General features: G+C 37.0%; 1 long non-coding RNA gene across 1 annotated transcript; it reads left to right on the forward strand.

Annotated features, from left to right (window-relative positions):
• The first annotated feature begins 8043 nt into the window (after positions 1-8043).
• LOC123652795 lies at positions 8044-14292 on the forward strand. Its single transcript, XR_006742287.1, has 3 exons — positions 8044-8356; positions 13321-13326; positions 14281-14292. It is a non-coding gene; the product is annotated as an uncharacterized LOC123652795 (long non-coding RNA).
• The last annotated feature ends 9531 nt before the right edge of the window (positions 14293-23823 follow it).

Here is a 23823-nt window from a genome sequence, read left to right on the forward strand (position 1 = left end):
AGACTATCTGCCAGGTAAACTTCTCATGGGAAATGTAACGATTCAGGTTTGTGTTGAATTCTCTTCTGAGATAAGTTAGCATTGTGGGATTCCCCCAGAGTATATCAGCCCCTTGCTGAACTGATGAGGATGTTTTTAAATCTACAAAGCTGAGGAATGCATCGTGGATGCATGATGGTTCCACCATCATTCAGACTCTGTAAGCTCTGTCTAAATCTTTCCACAAGCCTCTCTCTCTTCTCATCTTATCTTCAATAGAGCAAAGAGTCACTGGGTTATTGGGCAAGGAGAAAAGCATCCTCTGAGAAAATAGCAACAACCCTGCAGAAGCAGGATTGTCTTCTCAACACACCATTACCCCATTTGACAAGGTGGCAAAGGAATTTATTTCCTCCACTAAACCTGTTTATTATAAAATTTACTATTAATAGAAACTGTACTTCTGGGAACAGGGCAACCAAAAATCCTAGATACCAGAATATTTCAGTAAATCCACAATGGTCATGAGGAAAATAAGTAATTTTCTGACATGTTAAATCCAAATCTCTCAGAGTACAAAATGTAGCTTGTTATATTGCTTCGGTGTTGTGTGTTTTTTTTATCTGTGGGACAGATTGTGACTGACTATAGTATGCATCAAACAACATTTCATAATTTTATCCTATGACTCATTCGCTCAACAAGATGGTTGCCTTCAGACAAATGAAATGGCTTTGAATTTGAGCGAACAGAAGCTTCCCAGCTTCCAAAAAACCACACACTATCTTCTGCATAATAGCAAACCAGTTCTTTTTCTAGGGGTCCTGCAATGAATAGAGGCTGCCTTGAAGGACATCCTTAGAGACACTTGAAAAACTGCATGGCCATCTGTTCTGGATGATGCAGAAGAAATTACTGCATGCAAATAGAAGGTCACTCTAGACAATTTCCAAGTTGACTTCTAATTCTAAATGTGCTACAAAAGATTATGTAGAATACAATCAGTATGAGTAACATTTAAAATTTCTCTTATTCAAGATTATATATATATATATATATATATATATATATATATATATATATATGTATACACACACACACACACACACACACACACAAAATAACAAATTATGTTGGTCAACCCAATTAAAAGGGGCAGTAAGCAGTAATTTGAAATACAATGCCTCAAACAAGATTCCCTTATGAAGAGAGATGATGAGAATGTTCCTGATATGCAAAATAAAATTGTTTCCTAAAAAAAGAAATGGCAATTCTCCTCAGGAAACGCTGGCATTGATGTTTCCTGCTCTTTAAAAATAACGTAAGTGTGTAAGAGTCTTTTTTTTTCTTTCTTTATGAAACTAATGTTTGTTAGGTTTCCTTAGAGAAATATAATTTTTTATGATTTTAACTGGCATCTGAAATCTATTTTTGTAGCTTAACAAGAGAAGCAATACTACCATCATGTGGCAAAGAGATTAAATTTATTTTTTTAAAGAAAAAGTTCTAGTCAGAAATGAAATTTAAATACACAAATAAAAATTCTATCCAAATGCATCTTCATTCTTACATCATTTACATAAAACATCTGTCTCTCACTAAATAAGTTGCAACTTATAATAAAGGTAAAATTTATATGAGTTAGGAAACTATAATTAGCTTTTCTCACTTAAGTTAGACTGTTAGTAGTGCCTTCCTGTTTCCTTGTGCATTATCAGTAAAACAAAGAAAAAATGGACAGCCCAGAAAAGTATTGCTGATTTTACTGCATTATACAATAGATGCTGAAACAAACAAAGAAGCAAAGAACTCTACAAAGATAATCAATCAAGCCAAGCTAGATTTTTTATGAGGTACGTTCACATGTGTTATCTTAATTGTTCTTGACGACAACCCTAATATAATTATTAATACCCCGTTTTACTTACTTAGGGAAACTAAGATAATAGTTTCCTCATTCTGGAACAACACCTATAACAGGGTAATGGCGTTGCAACAAAGGCCTCAACACATTTTACGAGGAACTCTGAGCCCTTCAGTGCTGAGATCAGAGACTTTGGATTCCCACATCAACCGCTGAATGCAAGCTGTCCCCAATGAGGAGTATAACCTTAGGCAAGACAATTCCCTTCTTTAAGGGTAATTTCTAGAGAAGGACTGACCTGTGATCCATCAACAACTGGAGGAAGGAGACTTTTGGTCCAGTAGGGGCCGATGTTTGGGATTGCTTTTAATGCCTGAAAACTAAGGGGGGGAAATGGAGAATTAGAGAAAAATAAACAAAAATTTAGCATTGGAATGTTGGTGCTATTTACTCTGCTATGTTTTTTAAATTTGTCTTCATGTTTAGTTACCTCTTTTAAATCATAATCACCACAGACATAAGAGGTTCACATAGGACATAAGGAATCGTGTCTCTAACTAGCAATCCTCACTAATTTGTCATTTTGAAATATCATACTGAGTTTTCTTTATAATATTAAGTTTTCAATCCATAAATTTGATATGTCTTTTTATATATTTAGGTAGAATCCTATATAATAAAAGACTAATATGTAAATTGTTCCCTTGGGAGTTCTACAGACTGGGAGTTTGACTATTTGTTATGTCACCTACCAGAGGGTGGCACAGAATGAAGGAAGCCCCTGGCCTGGCAGCCATAAGGCCCCAATCAGCCCTAATCACCAGCTAGGCCTAGGGACCCTACCTGTGCATGATTTTCATGCACTGGAGCCTCTAATTTAATAATATCTTTCAATAAGATGTCTTAAACTTTTTTTGTTATATTCAAAAAAACAGCCCAGCCGGCATGGCTCAGTGATTGAGAGTCAACTATGAACCAGGAGGTCATGGTTCCATTCCAGTCAGGGCATATGCCCAGGTTGCAGCATATCCCCAGGGTGGAATTTGGGGGAGGCAGTCAGTCAATGATTCTCTCTCTTCATTGATGTTCCTCTCTCTCTAGCCTTTTCCCTTCCTCTCTGAAATCAATAAAAATATATTTAAAAAAAAATTGTGTGGCTTTTGCAAATGATATCTTCTTCAATTACATTTTCTAATTAGTTGTGATAGAATATAAAAATAAAATTGATTTAATTATCAATATTATATACTAACAATAATTTCTCTATAAATTCCTCTGAAATTCCTAAATTTCAAGTAGGCAATTATAGTAGCTGAAAATAATTTAATTTTTCCTATGTATTTCAAAGGTTATTCTAATTGATTTATTTAAAAAAAAAAAAAAGGCTGATAGAAAAATGTTGAACTAAAGTGGTAATATCAGGCACCTGAGTTTCCTTTCAAATTTAAAGAATTTCTCTAGGGAGTGATGTTTGGTGTGAATTTTTGTGGGTATCTTTGTCAGGCTAAGAAAATTCTCTTCCATAATTTGTTTTCTAAGAATTTTTTATTTTAATATTGAATTAGTATTACATTTTTTTCAGTTATATTTTATATCTTGAGATGACTATATTATTCTTGTCTTTGAAGTTTTTATTAGAGTGAAAAACATTGAATTTCTAATTCTAAACCAACATTCCTAGAATAAATGTAATTTCATAATGATGCATTAGCTTCCAATGAATTCTGTTCTCTAATATTTATTTTTGTTTTATGTTTCTGTGTGAAATGTATTATATATGTTCTTATTTTTTCTCATTTGGTTTTGTATTAAAAGATTAGGTACATGCAAGTTTACAATTTTATATTTTTATATTGAATAGAAATTTTTATCAAGGTATACTGTTTTTCACTAGTAATACCTTGTATTACATTTACTAGTAAGTAGCAGGCAATTTATACAAAAGTCTTTTGGTGTGGTTTTAACATATAATAGATATGAAATTCCAAAGTAAAGGGCATACCAAAACTAAGTTTTTCAATGACATATCTGAGAACTGGTTTCACATATTTAAAAATCATTTGCTCATAAGGAAGATCAAGCATATCAAAAGTGATAAGTAGGTAGGATTTAATTAAGATAATTCTGACTAAGAGGCAACCCTTCTTAGGCAGAAAAACAATGTTAGAAATAATTCTCTCCATGTATATCTTCAGTTCTGTTCTTCAGTCAAAATAATTATGAGTAATTAGATCTCTTTTGTATCTCTTCCATGCCTATACATGTCTCTCCAGCCTTTCACTATTTTCCTATGGCTACTGCTATAAATTACCACAAACCTGATTTAAAACCGAGGTATAGGTGGGGCTGTGCTCCCTCTGGAAGTTCTAAAAGACAATTTGTTTTCTCATTTTTCCAGTCCCTTCTTCCATCTTCACAGTCATCAACATATCTTTAAATCTACCTCTCCTTTGTCATTACACTATCTTCTCCTTTTATGTCTTTGTAGTAAAATCTCCTGCTATCTTCTTTTTATAAGGACACTTGTGACAATCACAAGGATAACCTCCCCACTACAAGATGCTTAATCACATCTGCAAAGTCACCTTTGCCACATGGGTAACATGCGTAGGCTTCAAGGATTAGAATCTGGATCACTTTGGGGCCATTATTCAATACTACAAATCCTCTTTAATTACTTATTCATTTCCCATTCATTTTGGTAGCTTCTCCAACTCTTACTGTATTTTCTTTTTTTTTTTTAATATTTTTATTGTTTAAAGTATTACATGTAGTAGTACATATGTCTCCTTTTTCCCCCCATTGACCTTCCCCCAGCCTCCTCTACCCCCTGACACATGCCCTCATTCCACCTCCCCACCAGTGCCCTGTGTCCATTTGTTGTGCTTATATGCATGCATACAAGTCCTTTGGTTGATCTCTTTACCCCCTCCCCAAAACTCCCCAGCCTTCCCTCTGTAATTTGACAGTCTATCCAGTGCCTTACTGCCTCTGTATTTATCTTTTTGTTTATCAGGTTATAATGTACTTTATTTTTTCATAAATGAGTGAGGCCATGTGGTATTTTTCTTTTCTTGTGTGGCTTATTTCACTTAACATAGCCATTTGAGTAGGCTACCTTCAGATGACTGTAGCTCTGACTGATAATTTAACTGCAACTTCTTGATAGATCTCAAGAGACCTAAATTGTTCCTGTATTCCTGACTTAGCAACTCTAAGGACAATGTTTTTTAAGTCACTCAGTTTTGGAATAATTTGTTATGGAGCAATAAAATACTAATACATACATGTAACATACTGTAAGTTAGGAAATATAACAATAAAATGAAGAGCCAGCATCTGAAATCCAGACCATTGCCAATACCATTGCACCAGAGTTGTTGACAATACTGTCTCTCCCTTTGCTTCATCTACTTACTGTTTCCTTAAAACATTTGTATGATCCCTCTTTCAGCTCATGTGATTCTTCTCTGTGCTAACCTGAACCCAGGAAAGTTTCTTTAATTAGCCCAACAGTCCCACTCCTCGTTTAAAGGGAATTATTGGTATATTTACTTGCATTTTCATGGCACCAATTTTGGAAAATGGTACTCTGTTTATTTTCTCTTCTTTTCTTTTTTATTTCCCTGCTCTTAAAAAGCCAAAATGTCAGAGATGTGATATAAGAGATATACTTTAAGGACTACATTAGTTTCTAATTTTTTATAAGATTCCTAAAATTTTATCCATATATTAGTCAAAGCTTTATTAAACATAGCATTACTGAATCACTACATTCTCTTGTTTCATTTTACCCCACCCATTCACCAGTTAATAACCACTTCTGCATATACCTGTGCTTTCTCATTATTTCACTGACTTTCATTGAAGGCCACTATAAAAAAAAAAAATTAGAGAAACACCATTGAATTTGCTTTAAACTTGATCTCAATTTCACTTCCTATTATGATATTTTTAATAATAAATTTATCTTAGGATTTAAGGCCAAGGAGGGAAAATGGTTTTATGATGAACTAATATATAATTTCTTACTAGTAAATGAGAATTACATAGTTCAGAGTTTATAACAATGGAATTCATTTGCATATACTTAGTGTTAGCATTTCATTAATACCAAGTAGAAAGGAAGATTTAATGGTCAGTGTAATAAAAGATGGGGGGGAAATGATGGAAGAATTGTCTTACAGGAGAGAAATTAGTAAAAGATTCCTCTGTTTAACCTAACACCAGAAAAACAAACAACCCGATTAAAAAGTGGGCCAAAGACCTGAATTGACACTTCTGCAAGGAAGACATACAAATAGCTAATAGATATATGAAAAGTTTCTCCACATCACTAATCATCAGAGAAATGCAAATCAAAACAACAATGAGATAGCACCTCATATCTGCAAGAATGACTATCATCAATAAATCAACAAACAACAAGTGTTGGTGATGAGGTAGAGAAAAGGGAATTCTTGTGCACTGTTGGTGGGGTTGCAGATTTGTACAGTCCACTGTGGAACACAGGAGCTACCTAAAAAAATTAAAATTTCTTATAACCCAGTGATTCCACCTCTCAGATGTATGCAAAAAAATAAATAAATAAAAACACTAATTTGAAAGAATATATAAACACCTATGTCCATTATTTGCAATAGCCAAGGTTTGGAAGCAACTCAAGTGCCCATCAGTAGATGAGTGGATAAAAAAAGCTGTGGGTATGAACCAGGAGGTCACAATTCAAATCCAGGTCAGGGTACATGAGCAGGCTGTGAGCTCAATCCCCAGTAGGAGGACATGCAGGAGGAAGCTAATCAATGATTCTCTCATCATTGATGTTTCTATCTCTCTCCCTTTCCCTTCCTCTCGCTGAAATCAATAAAAAATATTTTTAAAAAACAGTTGAAATCATGGGTAGGAAAACTCTCCCTTGAAGCTTATTTATGAATGGCCCATGAGATAAGAATAGGTTACAAAAAAGAAGAAAGAGAACAAGTAGCAAAAGAAGCAGGAGAAGGAAGAGAAAGAGAGAGAGAGAGAGAGAGAGAGAGAGAGAGAGAGAGAGAGAGAGAGAGAGAGAGAAGTGAGAAGGATGAGGAAGAGGAGATGTGACAGATTATGAGGCCTCTATGCCTAAAATATTTACTGTTGGCCCTTAAATGAAAATGTTTGCCAATTTCTAGACTATATCCTAAAGTCTTTATGATTGAAGATCTCTTTTTATTTTATGGCACTGGGAATTCAGCATAATTAGCTGTACAGAAATAATAAATAAAAACCTGGACTTGGAAATAACTATGTTTATTAACAATAAAAAACAAAAGAAGATTGAAGGTATAAAAATCTGTGATTATTTTTAGATATTAGAAAAAATAATTCTTAGTTACCTAGAGTCAAAATTAAATTCATTTGAATTGTTGCTTAAATTATTGTAGAGCTTCCAGTTTTGCAACCAAAGAGGCTGATTGTATCATACAGTATTTAAATATTATGGTACTGAAAGTTAAAGATGCTTGATCAAAATGCCTGAACAGCAATATTATTAGTTATTTATTGAGCTATTTTAGAGCTTTGGAGGAAATACAATTTATATCTTAAGCAGTCAATTAAAACCCCAGCATGAAAGTCAAACTTCCAATGACCTCTAAATCCAACAGAAATTTAACTTTCTTGCCAAACCCAATTTATTTTCACATATCCAGGCATATAGAAATAAGCTTATAATTTATTCAAATATGAAAGAATCAAACTGTGGGCAAGAAATTTAATAAAAATTAGAAAGTTAACCCACTATATTACCGACCTTTGGTGTATGAGTCCTGATATTCATTGTGTAGACAGATATATGAGCCCCTTTTTTGGAAAATAGCAACACAAAAGTCTGAGCCTCCTATAGCCCTGCTTGTCCCAAATGATCCTGTCAGCCTGGCCACCCAAAGTTAAACAAACCAATTTTTCTCCTAAAATTAGGTTCCACAGTCATTAGCATTTGTGAAGCTGAGACAAGGTCACTTGACTATTATAGGGAAGCAGAAAGAAACATATTTTAACAAGGAAAAATTCAGAAGATTCAGAGCAAGGCCAGGACAGACCAGGCCATTTACATTCAAAGTGATTATTGATAGATACACATTTATTGCCATTTTATTCTTTTTACCTATGTTCTCTGTTTTTTCTTCTTCTGCTTCTCCTTCTTGTTCAAGCAGGTCCTTTAACATTTTTTGTAATACTAGTTGGTGGTAATGAACTCCTTTAGCTTTTTCTTGTTGGGGAAGCTCTATTTCTTCCTCTATGTTAAGTGATATCTTTGATGGGTAAAGTAGTCTTGATTACAGGACCTTGCTTTTCATCACTTTGAATATTTCATGTCAATCCCTTCTGGTCTGAAACGTTTGTTGAGACATCAGCTGACAGTCCCATGGGAGCTCCATTGTAGGTAACTTTTTCTTTTATGGCTTTTAAGATTATCTCTGACTTTAACCTTTGTCATTTTAGTTACAGTGTGTCTTGGTGTGGGCCTCTTTGGCTGTAATTCCAACAGCGCATAAGTTCTGTAGGGGGTCAACAGGGAGCCCAGAGGGTGGGGCTCTTGCTTTCTCCCAGGCTGATGCCACATGGAGGAGAGTGCTCCACCCAAGAAAGATGGCATCTGTAGTATGACAGAGTGACTTAGCGCAGGGATCCTGGCAGCTGACCCTTTAGGTCTTTCCCCAGAGTCACAAACTACAGATTTCTCAGGAAACTCTAGTACACTCTACCCTCCCTCTGCTGGAGTCCAGGATGAGTGTCTGTGAGCAAAATGCTGTGTTGGCCCTTGAGGGTGCCTGTGTCTCTACTGGACTATGTCTCTCCCTGGTGGACAGAAACCCTGCTACTTTTCACAGCCAAAAGTTATGCGGGCACCTCTTCCTGGCTCTGGTGATCTGGACTAGGGAGCTCAGCTACTTTGAGACCCGCTGCTTCTCAGAGGAAACCCCCACAGTTGAGATAGCCCTCTAGAACCTCAGCTGCCAGCCTGTGGGAGTGGAGCCAGCTCTTTTTTGCATCTCTGCCCTTCCTATTTGTCTCAATGTGGCTTTTTCTGTGAATTCTTGGTTATAAGACTTCTTTCTCTTCAGCTAGTCTTCTGTTTGTTATTCTGGGTGATTATTCTATAATTTAATTGTAATTTCAATTTGATCCAGGGAGGATGTGAATGTATCTTCCACATACTCTGCCACCATCTTGGATCTCCCCTCCTGATAGCTTTTCTGTTCTGTTTCCTATCCCTCATGAGGCCCAAATGACCATCCTATTCCCAACTTATGTGAAATATGATCAATCCATATATAGTACATATAAATTTGTTCTGCAACACTACTCCCTAGAGTTTCTGATTTGTAGACCTGATAATTTGTATTTATAAAATGTTTACAGGTGATTCTGATATGTGAAAAGGGGACCACACTTTAAGAATTACTATCCTAGGATCATATATACACTGGGTTGGAGTCATGGAATGGGGCGATTATATAGTTCAACAAATTAGAGAGTCTTCAATTCTAGATGTGATATGAATTATCCCTGTGATATCAATTATCCAATCATCCAAGCACCCCTTTGTATGGTGGTGTTTCTATCCACTCTGTGATAACTTAGGACTACAGAACTATTAATGTGTCTCAACCAATGACTTCTAGTGCCACAATCAACTCAGTATTACAGAAAAACTTCCAAGAATTATAGGTATGATGAGAACAAGATGCTCTCATCATACAACCTTCCACCATCAGTAACATCCACACTCAAAGGCTCTAACATTGTCTCTTCTGGGATGGACCACTTCCTTGGAATCCTTCCCAGCCCCAAATAATCAATTTCCATTACCCTAATGGGCCTAGATTTAAAAAAAAAAAAAAAGTCAACTTGATATCCTGTGAAGTCAGGAGGCTAAGTCACTGAAGGAGAAGGAGAAGTTAAAATCTCTGAATGCAGATAGTTAATTTTTGGCAAGTACTGAAGTAGATAGCAAATAAATCCGTGCTAAGCACAAGCTTCATAAAGTACAGGGTATATGTCCCAGTCTTGAAGAAAAAAATACCAACAAGTTCTTAAGGTCAGAATTTCAGAGTATCAAAATCAATTCCTGAAGATATTATTCATCCAACAAATATTCATTGGGCATTCATATCTCAGTGGTGAATCTGGCTTTATGATATCTTACTCTCATACAATTTGGGAGAAAAAGGGTCTTCTTTTACCAGAATCACCTAGGAAAATATTTATTTAGAATAAGAAAATAAATCACCACAAATTACAAATTTTATAAAATACCTAAAATATAAAGTCTAAAGATGGAATATTTCTATTAATTAGCTTCCATTACTAAATTTACTTTCAATTTTACAATTAGTTACTGGTAGAACCTTGCAAAAATTTAGGGCTGTTGTCATATTTGTGAAAACTTCAGTCTGGAAAAGAGTATTTTTGATTAAGTCTTTGTAGAATCCATTTTTCTACTTTCATTTTACTAAAATTAGCTTCTGCTTCTGAACATTTCCAACTTTGTTCTCTTTCTACATATTTTTTGTACTGAGGCTATAGAATGAATTCATAGCATAAACTACCTATGATGCACTTTTATGTCTTGACCCAGATAATGTCAACAGAGCAAATTACAGTAACATTCTTAGAAAAGATTTTTGCAATAACATGACTAGCAGTAATTTAATTGTGTAGAGGAGTGCATCCAACCACATAAATAAATTTCATTGCATCAAATATATTGCCAAATCATTTCCTCTAAGCCAGATCCCAAAACTGACCACAACTACATGAATGACAACTTAATACAAGGGAAAGTAAGAAAGTAAGAGGTAAAGAAAGATGCAGTAGAAATACTGATTATAGATTGAAAAAAAAATTGCTTTTAAAAATATTTCCAAAATTTACAAATATATATGAACATTGTTAGGGCCTCTCCCAAGAATTTGGAGCGAGCCCATGCAAAGTTAGAGATCCTGAAACTATGTTTTCCTTAATTCATGCTAAATCTACCTCTGCATCATCTCATAAGAAAGACCAAGAATTATGATTATTTTAGAAAAAATGGTGATGTATAAAATGTAAATGCTCTAGAATCAAGGAAGCTGGGAACAACTTACAAGTTCCTACTTAAACCCTAATGGCCACAGGCCATGTACTTCACTTTAGTTTCCTTATTTCCAATATGAGAGACATGACAATAAATGTCTCCCAAAAGACATAGTTTTAAGTGAGTGCAGTTTTTACACTATAGAATATTTTATAAATGATTATAATTATTTTTCTCAATCATATCAGTGCTACTGTTAGCAATATTGTTAGTATGAATAATAAACTTAAGGTTATAAAATTGCTTTTGCCCTTCTGTATTTCTAGCATCCAGTTTCTATGATGTTTGCTCCTCTGTGGCTAGCCTAGATGAAATGAAAGCATAGCCAGATTACAGCCTTGCTATGCATGGACACACAGCACACAATTATTCTTTTCCAGGGAGAAAAAGGTTTCCCTGGTAACTTGCCTTACTAAGCCCACTTCTTATAGGTACCTGAAATAGACAAGCAAACTGGTTGAGAATACAAGTTATTTTTTTTTTTTAGCAATTTCTATAAATTCCTAGCCATTTTTTTTTAACAGACTTCTTCAAAAGATTTTATGTTTTTCTCTTTTTAAATATTATTTAAATGCACTGGAACAGAACCTTATGATTCTTATTTATATATATATATATATATATTTTATTGATTTTTTACAGCGAGGAAGAGAGAGGGATAGAAAGTTAGAAACATCGATGAGAGAGAATCATCGATCAGCCACCTCTTCTTGCACACCCCCTACTGGAGATGTGCCCACAGCCAAGGTACATGCCCTTGACCCCGGAATTGAACCTGGGACCTCTCAGTCCGCAGGCCTATGCTCTATCCACTGAGCCAAACCAGTTTTGGCTTATTTGTGTTTTTAATAAAGAAATGTAGGAATTTGCTCTTACCAAGTGATCAAACTAATAGATTTCAAGATGACTCATGGCTTATCTCTAAGGAAAATGTACTTGGGAACCCAGTAATATTCTCAAAATTTCTAAGGAATAATACATGTCATTCAGTAATTTTAATCAAATGTACCTAGCACACTAAATTTGGATTTAAATTTTCTCTTAAATTCTTTGCTTAGAATGCAAATTTTCAGAAAAGAAAATTTTAAATCTAGGAAAATAATCAGCCATTTTTAACTAAGTATAGAACCCTTACAAAAGCACTTAAGTGCAAAAGGGACTATTTTACTGTGATTTTTTAAAAATGAACAAAAAATAAAAATATTTCTTGGACTGTACCTTTTCATAATCCTGAGTAAACCTGAGATCATTTCATGTCATTTTCTTATAGCAGAACTCTCTGCACAAACACAATAAAGATTTAAATTTTTAGTTCTCATAAAGTAATTACTTAACTAATTTGTAGAAAGTGAAACCAAAACATATGAAAATCTAAACAATGAATACAATGGTATCAAAGGGACCAATTTAAGAACATTAAGTGTTATAAAGTATTAAGGTGATGATAGCAATCTCTGTGTACCTATTTCCAGGATTGTGTCTTCTCTGTCTATTGTGTGTTATAAAGCTTAGGGTTGGTTTTTCCATGTATTTTAATTTTATAATAATACTAGAGGACCAGTGCACGAAATTTGTGCACAGGAGGGGGGGAGGGGGGAAGAGGGGGGAATGTCCCTCAACCCAGCCTGCACCCTCTTCAATCTGGGACCCCTCAAGGAATGTCTGACTGCCCTACTGGGATCAGGCCTAAACAGGCAGTCAGACATCCCTCTCACAATCCAGGACTGCTGACTCCCAACTGCTCACCAGTCTGCCTTCCTGATTGCCCCTAACCGCTTCTGCCTGCCAGCCTGATCACCCCCTAACCACTCCCCTGGCAGCCTTTTTGATGCCTAACTGCTCCTCTGCCAGCCTGATTGCCACTAATGGCCCTCCTTTGCCAGACTGGTCCCCCCACAACTGCCCTTCCCTGCAGGCTCAGTTGCCCCCAATTTCCCTCCTCTGCTGACCTGGTCATCCCCAACTGCCCTCCTCTGAAGGCTTGATCACCCCCAACTTCCCCCCCTTGCAGGCCTGGTCCCTCCCAATTGCCTTTCCCTGCTGGCCATCTTGTGTCCACATGGGGGCAGCCATCTTGTGTGTTGGAGTAATGGTCAATTTGCATATTGCTCTTTTATTAGATAGGATAGAAGCCTGATGCACGGTGGGGGCCAGCTGGTTTGCCCTGGAAGGTGTCCCAGATCAGGGTAGTGGTTCCCTTGTGGCATAGGGCAGCCTGGGAGAGGGGCTTGTGGTGATTTGCAGGCCAGCCATGTCCCAGGTGATCCAAGTGGAGGTCCTGGTATCTGGGAGTTATTTATCTTCTATAATTGAAACTTTGTAGCCTTGAGCGGAGGCCAGGTCAAGTCAGTGCTGGCAGAAAACTGTGTTCCTCCATCACTGGGGACAACCCAAGCCTCCTGCTCTCTCTAGCTATGTGGCCGACAATATATTTGTTGGGTTAATTTGCATACTCACTCCTTATTGGCTAGTGGGCATGGCTTATGGGGGTAGCAGAGGTTTGGTCAATTTGCATGTTTCTTTTTTATTAGATAGGATATTCAACACTGGGATATAAAATGAGAACAAAGACTAATGGCCCCATTTCGGTGGTATTGGCAATTTTTAGTGAAGTGTAACAGTTTCATATGAGATTTTTGTCCTGTTTTCTAGAAATTACTGCAGAGGCTCAAAATTATACACAATACATGCAAAGTTTTGCATTCTAAACTCAGATTTACCAGTAGTTCTGGCAAGACACTTTTATTTTCAAGGTCTAATGAGAGGCAAGAATCCAAGAATCCTCTCCACCATACCCACTGCCCATCATCTCTGACAATTAAAATATATACAAGACTAGAAGTAAGAGAGTAAATTGCCTTTTCAGATACATGGTATCAAGGAGAAAGACTATTTTCTTTCTTTCCCAACACAAGTCTACAGGAATGCTTCTCTTTCCACAATCAACTATTGATAGAAATGGGGAGCTTCATGAAAATCACTTATACAGTAGTGGAATTTCTACAGGAAAAGGAGAAAAGCATTTTGTTCCCTAGTTATACACTTGTGTAACCAGCAGAGTCACTAACCTGCTCTCATGGGTCACCATGAGCTGGAAGAGAGAAGGAAGTGGAGCTAAGAGAGGAAAGCAGTGAAACCACACCCACACTGTGAGGGCTGGAGCAGTGAACACCTCCGTAGTAGCTGGATTTAAGCTATCTCGCAGGAGCTTCTTGCAAAAGGAACCACAGCAGCATCTAGCAGAAGGAAAAATCTGCTCTAACTGCTGAAGATAGATCATCCTAGCTGTGCTTTGAAGAGAAAGGAGAGCTTTGAATAGAGTTTGAGACAGCAGTCTCAAAATATATGAGGGTGGATGTTAAATGATGAAATAGTACTCTTCTAACAACTGAAAGTGCCTAGAATATTAAGCAGACTGTTCACAATTCCATTAGGCAATGTGAATGGCTTGCTCTCCCCAGTATTTGGCCCAAGTCATGAGCAAGGCTATCAGCAACAGAAATGGAGTTAAGTAGATGTGTTGAAAGCTGGATGTGAGGTTTAATTTAAGCAGGCTGAATCCAAGAAATGATATCTTAACTGAAGATACAAATTTGGAAGCCCTCAGTACTTTAAAATGATAGCACCGCCCAGCTGGTATGGCTCAGTGGTCAAGCATCGACCTATGAACCAGAAGATCCCAATTCAATTCCCAGTCAGGGTATATGCCTAGGGATGTGAGCTTGACCCCCAGTGCAGGAACCAGCTGATCAATGACTCTCTCATCATTGATGTTTCTATCACTCTCTCTCCCTCTCCCTTCTCCTCTGAAATCAATAACAACATATATAAAAATAAATAAAATGATAGAACTACACATAGTATTAACAAAAATATAATATCAATAATAATATTAGCAATAAAAATTAAGAACATTTATTGAACTCTTAACTATTTTCCAGACACAATACTAAGGTTTTTATATGGGTTATATAATTTGATAATTAGGACATCTTAATGAAAAAGGATACCACTTTTTTGTCCATTTTATATAGAAGGATAAAAGAGAATTTAACAAATTTGTCCCAGTTTCCCAGCTACTAAACAATAAAATAGGTATCCAAACTAAAATAGTTCTGACTCCAGTGATCACTTGCTTAACTGAATTCATTAAATTGCCCTCTAAACATTTCAACAGTATAAAAGTCGATGTTATCCTTTAGAGATACATAATGAAGGAGAATTCTGAAAAACACTTAAATCAGACAAACCAGAAAAATATATTTAAAAAATAAGTGATTAATTTAGATATTTTGTAAGATGAAGACAGTGAGATGATTACAGAAATACAAGGGTTTCTTTCTGTGTGTGTGTGTGTGTGTGTGTGTGTGTGTGTGTTTATACCACAACCAGTCTTGAAAGCCAATTTAGGATGGAAAACATGCATTTATAATAGCATACTTTGCTATTATAAGATATATCTTCACAAGTAAAAATGCTTATTTCCTTTAAGAAATAATACTTCATCTCTCAGTTCGTCTCTATTCATTAATAGCAGCAAAAAAATAAAATACCTAATTAATAACTTTGTAAACACATACCCCTTTATGGAAAAGATGTGACAACTGAAGGGCATATATAGTTTTTCAAAAATAAAAGTTTACTGTACAGATCACATTCTTTTAGCCTGGTTAGTTTCATGGGTTACAGCATAATCTATATTTACAGTACCATGCAGGCAACTGAACAAAGACTGTAGTCCAAAACTATTGCATTCAATATCCCTTTTATTTTAAATTGTCATACCCAACTTAACTGACACTGCTCAGGAATGAGGTATGCAACATAAATCAATTTTCAGGTAGCTGAAGCTTACCCAGTGTTATATCAAACTGATTCTATTTTACTGAATTTAATAGGAACCTAAAATATATTACATATTTCCAGTCCTTCTTACAGATTGTATAAAATGTATTCATTTCTTTATGATCTAGAATTATCATTATAAATATCAGTATTTGTACTATGCTATAACCTGTCAATGCCCGGAGGATATTCAGGTAGTTTTCCTTTGGACTAAGACCACTTCAGAGCTGATATAATATTTTGAATAAAACAAAGCACAACAAATAACACCATGTGCCTTGTATCCGGCCATTTATAGATTAAAACCTTGGCTGTCCCATTTAAGAGTTGGGTTCGTTAGGCAAGCTTTTAACCACTTATGAGCCTTTCTTTTCCTATTAGCAAAATGGAGGTAAAATACGAGCTAACATTGAGTATGTAAGAAGTGCTGGCCGCAGTGCTATTGTTTTTGACTCCAGAATGAGATGTAGTATATCTTGTACAGCTATTAAATGCACGGATTCTGGAGCAAAACCATTTCTAGCTCTGCTTTAGATAGTAGGCAAGCTACTTAACCCCTCCATGCCTTAGTTTCCTTATAAGTAAAAATAAGGTCATAAAAATAGTTTTTATAGTGTTACTGTAGAAGTTAATATATTCAGAATACTTAGAGTATCTGGATCCTAGGAAACACTGAATACTAGTAAGTGATGGTGATGAGAACTCATTTAATCCTCGTAGAAATCCTGAGAGGTACTTAATATGATGATTCCTAATTTTGAAAATGATGAATCTAAGGCCGAGAGATCTGCACAGCTCTGTAAAGCAGTCCTGCCACTAAGGCTGCCTCCTCTCTCATGCAACAGTTTTTGAAGGTTACATGAAAGTTTAGAGACAACCTTTCACTAAATGGTAATGGTTTGTCACCTCTCTATGCTTCAGTTTATTTAGCCCTTTTTGGTTGCATTTAATATGGTACACCATGAGCCTAATGAGGAATGAAATACCTTGTCAATTCAATAATTAATGCTAAGCCACTTTCTGGTCTAAATAATATGTGTTTACCTCTTACTGGGAAAGGTTCATGACTTGTTGACAGATACTTTAACATTGGGTGTGGCAGGCAGTTTCTAACATGATCCCCAATGATCCATCACCACCTCCTGATATTTAGGCAGTTGTATAATCTATTTCCCTTGAGAAGGGCTAATTAGTGACTTGCTTCTAACAAATAGGACAGGGCAAATGTGATGGCTACCACTTCTGATATTACATTATAATTTAATGACTCCTATCTTGCTTGCACCCCCCTCTCACCCTCTCACATGCTCAATTTAACAAAGCCAGTGGACATACTGTGGGCTGCCCTATGGGGAGGTACACCCGGTGAGAAACTGAAGGTGGCCTCCAGGCAAATAGCAACAGAGAACTGAGGCCTTCAATGCAATAACTCACAAGGAACTGAATCCTGCCAACAACCACAGCAGGGTGCCTAGAAGCTGATTGACCAGGACAAATCTGGTCATAATTAGAGCTCAACCTTGATTGGTCCTGAGTCAGAGAACCCACGAGGCCAGCCCCAGGCTACTGACCCACAGAAACTTCCACATAACAAGTGTTGTGTTAAGCCATTAAGTTCTGGGATAATTTGTTACACAGCAATAGAAAGGTGATATACTGGGGCTTTTCCCATTGTGTCTCAAATCTCTGCTTATGTTTCACGTGTTGGACCAAGACACACTACTAAAAATAAACAATCTCTGACTCAACTTTTGCCACATAATACTCTCATTACCCAGGTCCTTTTTTGCCTATCATACTAGACTATGAGCACCTTGAGAAATAAAACTGTATCTTTTGCCCTTACATTTCCAAAAGCAGAGGCTTCGTTATTTAATAACTAGAGGCCCACTGCACAAAGATTCGTGCAATAGGCCTTCCTTCCCCTGGATGCTGGCACTGGTTTTCCTCTGGCACCCGGGACCCAGGCCTTCACTCCAGCCACAGTGGAGAAGCCTACCCTCAAGGCTAGGCTTCACTGCTCTGGCCACAGCGGAGAAGCCAAGCCTCTTCAGTCTTCAGTCTTTGCTTGGGCCGGAGCCTTCAGTCTTTGCTCCAAGCCTATGTATGCAAATTAACCCACCATATTTGTTTTGTTAATTTGCATACTCACTTCTGATTGGCTGGTGGGTGTGGCAGAGGTATGGTCAATTTGCATAGTCCTCTTTTATTAGTGTAGATTAAAACATATGGACAAGGTTAAAAGCCAAATATGAAGTGCAAGTTCAGAAGAAGCAATGATGTTAGAGGGAAGAGGAGGCTATGATTAAAGAGAGATTTCAAAATTTTAAATCCTACCAAAAAATTTTGGGGGATGATGATAATGTGTGAAATGGTAGTAGTACTCTGCTGGGCACACAATCCATTAATTAGCCCATGAGTAGTATCTTATCAAAGGCAATAGCCACATAATAAAGACTTAGTGGTGAGCCAAGCTCCCTTGATTTTGAGAAACTAATCTAGAGTTTACAAATGTATAAAAAGGTTTTTAAGGTAAATATCAAAGTCAAGTTTATTATCCCATTAGCTCAAACAAAACTAAATGTCTGCTCCCATGTAATTTGTTAATCTCTTCAATAATTTGTTATACATCTAGAATATTCCACCATATCATCTCTCACCACCAGCAACAATTGGTCAACTTTTCAGAATATTATTTTCCAGGATGTACAATAGCATTATTTCCAGTAAATTGGAGTTTGTTTATGGCAAAATAAAACCTCCCAGTTTCAGGAAAATCCCTACAAAAGACAAAATTTCAAAATGAAGAAATGAAAGGAATGTCTCCATCTGGCCTTAAGAAGACTGGGTTTCTCCATCCAACTTTACCTAATACCTGACTGGAGCTGGGCCATGGTACAAGCTTCCAACACACAAGTCCACCCTTCCTAGGATACATCATAATCATATTGTACACTTTCGAGTGCATCCCCAAACATTTCAGTGAGATCAACTTTGCAGGTTAAAGAGCCCAACATCAGCCTGTTTACTTCCTCGGCTACTGTGACTGCAGCTCCTCTAGCTACTATTTTCTACTAAACTCTTCTCCCTTCTATCTAGGGAGTTAATCAGAGGGTATTCTTACTTGTTGCTTTATATTAATAAAATAAATTCTTATAGTAATAAAAAATAACATAAATTCAGCCCTATGTAGTGATTCCTGGTGATCCCCGAATTCGGATAGACAAACCTTTTTAGATTATATTAAGTAAAACTGGCCATGTTCAGAGGGACCAAATGTTAACCAAGTGTATTTCTCCCTCCAACCTTGCTTCAAACTACCCACTCAACCACAAACACACATAGACAACCTCCAGAGGTACTAATATCATTTCATTTCACATGAGAGTGCAACCTAGCTCTCTCTAAAGAGACAAACAAGATTGCCTTTTGGGCAACTATAGCAGTTTATGCTATGTTGCTTAAATCAGAACATAGCATGTTTTGAATACCCACAGCATGTCAGCCAATTCTTTCAGAAAACCCAGTCCAATAAGCACAGCCCAACATTTGAGCTCAATGCAGCCTTCAGACTTTGGCCAGTCAAGTACAACCTAAACAACTTCAGTTATTCTCTAAACCAGGGGTCCTCAAACTTTTTAAAGTGGGGGCCAGATCACAGTCCCTCAGAGAGCTGGAGGGCCGGACTATATGAACTACTAATTCCTACTGTAACACCTCGGCTGCGCTCACTGCCCAAAAAACCTGGCGGGCCGGATCAGACTCCTCTACGGGCCACATGTGGCCCGCGGGCTGTAGTTTGAAGACCCCTGCTCTAAACTAAGGTGACCAGATCGTTCAGGTGTTGGCGGGACAGTCCTGATTTCTAACCATTTTTCCCCATGTCCCACAGCATTTTTTTAAAAAGACCCGATTTTTGGAAAGATTGGAAATATTGGAAAGATTCTTTCCAAAAATCGGGAATTTTTTAAAATGCCATAGGACGCAGGAAAAATTGTTAGAAATCAGGACTGTCCTGCCAACACCTGGACGATCTGGTCACTTTACTCTAAACCCATCTACTTATACATTTTGTAATACCCAGGTTCTCCATCCATTCCCTAGGTCTCCATGTGCTGTCACTCTTCTGGAGGTCTGAAGTTCATCTAGGAATAAATTCTCTTGACCTCCAAAAGCTCTCTTGTCCATGATGATAGAAATACTCATTCCTAACATAACCTTTCAGTCACTCTCTCTCCTGAAGGCTTTGGCCTCTATGGATTATTTTCCTCTCCTTTTATTCATGTTGTCCAGACAAACAAGATTATTTATTTTTGTCTATTATGTAGGAATGTATTGAAACAAACTTGAAGGAATAAACTCAGAAATAAAACTCCCAAGGACAAGATAATAAAAGGAATCAAAAGATGCTTGAGAACAAGCCAGTAAAGACATTAAGTTATTACACCCTATTTTTGAAAGTCATGGTGATTTGTCTGGAAAACTTAAGATAAAACTGGTGATGAATCTAACAAAAGTGGGATTGACATTTCACAAGGACATTTTACAATTGATATTTCTTATCCTCTATTTGCAAAGGATAAGATAAATGGAAGTGCTCTGGAAATAACACTGCAAGACAAGCAAATATGGATCTGCTACCGGATTAGAAAACAGTAAAGGAAAGCTGCCAGCAGATGACATCAGGAATCATTATAATAAACTTGGTTTATTAGGATGTATACACATAAAGTGGTTAGTAATTGGTAATGATTCATTACCTGCAGGGAAACATTTATTATAATGACTACATTGGTCTCCTGGAGGCCAGAACAAAATGGAACATTTATAAAATGCTGAAAGAAAAATAATTATTAACCCAGAGTTCCATATCCAGAGAAAGTATCTTTTAGAAATCAAAATATAAATATTCTCAGATGAAGATAAGTAAACGAAGAGAATTTTCTGCCAGTAGGTTTGTTCCCAAAGAATTATGGAAGGAACTTCTTCAGACAGAGGGTAAATAATACCCAAAAGAAGCCTGCAATATTGACAACAGAAATGGTAAATATCTAGATAAATATAATTACCATTCATATCCTGTATTGTTTTAAAAATGTTTAATATTTGAAAGCAATTATAACATATCTTATGGGATTCTCAATGTACGTAGACATAAAACATGAGATAATTATAATATTAGGGGATCTAACAAAGGAAATTTGTGGAAAGATGGCTGGGTACTTATGGAGGATAAACTATAGGGAGACAATAGGATATGTAACTATCCAATTACAATATAACTGTCTTCAGGACAATGAATTTATTGGGGTGATAAAAGTATATATGTTTCAAAAATACAATTGTATAATATGAATCAATCTTGCTTCTGATTCTAAAAGTTATTGAAGCAAGCAGGAATAGATTGAGGAGTGGTGTAATGTGAAATCCTTTCACAGCATACAAGCATCCTCATGATCTAATCCACGTTTACCTCTCCAGCTTCATCTCACCCTTCTTTTCCTTGTACCACATATATACACTAATCATATAAAAATTATTTGCAGTTCCCCAAATATTCCATACTCAATACCTCCATGGCTCTGTATAAGCTAATCCTGCTTAGGAGTGTTTCTTCTTTCTGGCATACATGGTAGGAGCCAAAATCTATATATGTAAAAGCCTAATATGCTAATAGTCCCTCCAACTGTTCAATGAATAGCTATGACGCACACTGACCATCAGGGGGGCAGACGTTCAATGTAGGAACTGCCCCATGGTGGTCAGTACGCTCCCACAACAGGGGTACTGCTTAGCTGACCCATGAGCACCAGACACTGAGCTCATGGCTAGGGAGCACTGCTGTGGCAGCAAGCTTCTCCCGTGAACACTCCCCCTGCACACTCCTCCCCCATCTGGACGAGAATGGGGACTAGCATCCAGACTGACTTGGCACGAGCCCTTAGCCACTTCTTGGTCATGAGTGCATAAGTATTGCCCTAGGATGGGCACACAGATACCGCAGCAGAGCAGCAGCAGGCACAGAGGGCCTGCAGGGATGACCGGGAGCCGTGCAGCATACAGCCTGGGCTCCGGCTCCTCCCCGGTTGCCTGCTGCTTCACGCACTACTACATCCCAAGAGGGATGTCAGACCGCCAGTTTTGTACCAATCCCCCTAGGCCAACCCGAGGGACCCCACTGGTGCACGTGCACCGGACCTCTAGTAATGACATAAAGGGGCAGAGTCTAGCCTGGAAAACTTGGAAAAGGGAATGAGATGAGGGACACAGAACCCTGGAAGGTCCAGGTCTAGGGGGAAGACCCAGCATAAGCACTGGAAGGATTAGGAAAGAGACAGGCTAGTTTGAATAAAAGCTTGTTCTTGCCCAAGCCCAAGGTAATATAATAAAAGGCCAGTCTGGCTAACACACATTTGTTCCTTCTTCGCCCTTTCCTTTGTGCCCTCTTTCTCTGTAGCAGCTGCCCAGGCCCAAGCACAGCACTGGTCATGGCCCAAGCACAACTGTGCAGATGGGGAAATGAGACACAAAGAAGTTCTGCATCTCTGGGACCTGACCCTCCTGGGCTTGGTGAGGACAAGTGCAGGCTAACAGCCCCAGAGACTGGACTTATTCCACAGCAGGACAGAGCTGCGGCATGTGGTTGTGAATGAGACACAAGACATCTATGGATAGTCTCTTCTTTTTGCTTCAATAAATCTTACCAGTATACCTTATTCTCCCATGTATGGGTCCCCGAAATGCTTTTTTCAGGACTCCGTGGAAGAACCCTATTTCCACTGGAAACATTTCTCAGAGCAGTGCTCTTTCTAACATACTACCAAGCCTCTCATAGATAAATTCTAAATTAATGAATAGATTTTGTTTTTAAAATATATTTATGAATTACTTGTGGTTAGAAATGGGAAATAATTTTTTCCCTAGAAATAATTTTAAAATTGGGTTGAATTATTAAATATAGATATTCTGAAGAATGTATAGCCCTTCAATTTAACAGTCTTCAAAATGGGAAGAATAAAAGTTAAAGGAAAAAATATTTTCATGGGTAGGTCCTTAAATCTTATAGGTTAAGCTCCTGGAACATACCACTAATAATTCTTATTATATTTTGGAATTATTGTCCCTCATTAATGGTATCTGCCAGATGTTTTGTAGTTGTTAGCTATCTCAGCCATGCTAATTCCAAAACCTTCCTATAGGAGCTGTGAGGAGTTTTATAAAATATGGAAGATTCAACATTTTCCTTGGTTTAAATCCAACCACACTAACTGCATTTAGGGCCACTTCATTACCTTAAGGCAATCAGGTCTATCACCAGAATGGGCAGTAGTGTATTTCCCTAAATTTATAGATTATGCATGAATGAGGTGAAATGCCAAAGAAAATTCTGAATGATATATGGAAAGTGGATAAGGGAAACAATCAATAAATGTCCATTATAATAGGAGATAATGTTCCTATGATGTATGAATTTTTTTCAAGGCAGAGTCATTTATAGACTTCATGCAGGCTTTCTCACCGAAAATTTCACAAATTGACCCCTCTTCTATCAATCCCCTTCTACTAATGCCATTGTCACACACTGAATTTACCAGATAGTTACAGAGCAGTTAACCAAATGATTTTTTTTTTCTGATTTGGGTATACATACATACATATATGTTTACAGTTGTGAGTACAAAAAATAGAATGCTTTCATGTATAATATTTATTAATTATTGTATTGTTTCCATATGAACAACTGTAAGCCTATTTTGCCCCACTCTGTATATACATACAAACATTCATGTCTTAGACATGTATAATTAAATAGCTAAAAACAAACTGATTTTTACTGAACTATCTTTAATCGGAAAAAAAACACATAAAAATCACATTAAAAAGGACAAACTCAGACATCCAATGGAACATATTACATTAGCATTTTCTACGTACACTGACAGACATTGTACGTAGAATTGATAAACTACGTACATTGATAAACTTCACTCCCTGAAGGGTAGTATAACCCTGACAA

The sequence above is a fragment of the Pipistrellus kuhlii genome, unplaced genomic scaffold (genome assembly GCF_014108245.1).
Source record: "Pipistrellus kuhlii isolate mPipKuh1 unplaced genomic scaffold, mPipKuh1.p scaffold_m20_p_2, whole genome shotgun sequence".
Classification (NCBI taxonomy): Eukaryota; Metazoa; Chordata; class Mammalia; order Chiroptera; family Vespertilionidae; genus Pipistrellus; species Pipistrellus kuhlii.